Here is a 935-nt window from a genome sequence, read left to right as displayed (position 1 = left end):
AAAAAAAAGGAACTTAAATAGCCAAAGGAAGAAAAATATTAGAAGCAAGAGTTTATAAAAATGCAAAAACTGGTATGTTTTCTCCGGAAAAACTATAACTAGAACCTGACAGGTTAGGAGAATGAAGTTTAAACTCCTACGTATTTAAACAAAGGGGCTCTTTCAAAGTGTTTGTAGCAGCTGCACCACGGCTGCCCCTTCATGCGGCACAAAGTCATTTCATGGCAGCATACTCAGAAAGTGGTATCTGTCTGCAGAAAATATGTGTTTGTTCCATGCATTTTAGTTGCCTGGGTCATCACTGTCTGACCATACCCCCAGCAAAGCTCTTCCCATCAGTTCAGCAATGCCCTCAAGCCTGTTTGCAGCTGGAAACAGGACCGGTGTAACCTGAGAACAGTTGCACAGCGAAGTGCCCCTGGCAGAGCAAATCCCTGCCAGGACTTACTGAAAAAAGCAAAGGCAAAAGAAATTAGTCAAAGCAAAAGAATATGCGTTCCCTTCCCACTGCGTTTGCTTTTTTTATTTCCCCCAAAGATTAAAGTCTTCCAGTTTTTCACGCGCTAGCCCACCCCTTCAGCCCAAATTCATCCTACAGCTGTAACCAACTCATGAAAATGGGTCAACTATGGACTAATGTATTTTTAACCTTTTTTTTTTTTTGTCTTTAACATTTCCTGAGTTTTCCAACCAGATGTCTGACTCCCTTCTATTTCTACGCCTTCTCTCCTCCTTCCACCCCTAACACTTTCCATCACTCCCTAATGAATCCCTCCAGTCACCAGACACTTCCCCATTCTTTCTTGTTGTTTTGGAGCCGAATTTCCTTTCCTGGCCCCAGCAGTTGTGTTACTGCCCACAAGGTTTTAAGAGCTCTTCCCATTGTGAGAAATGGGGTAAAAGCTGCCAGGGAAGTAAGCAGCCAGAGTGTGGAA

This window comes from Meleagris gallopavo, chromosome 6 (assembly GCF_000146605.3).
Source record: "Meleagris gallopavo isolate NT-WF06-2002-E0010 breed Aviagen turkey brand Nicholas breeding stock chromosome 6, Turkey_5.1, whole genome shotgun sequence".
Classification (NCBI taxonomy): domain Eukaryota; kingdom Metazoa; phylum Chordata; class Aves; order Galliformes; family Phasianidae; genus Meleagris; species Meleagris gallopavo.
This window is presented reverse-complemented; position numbering follows the sequence as displayed.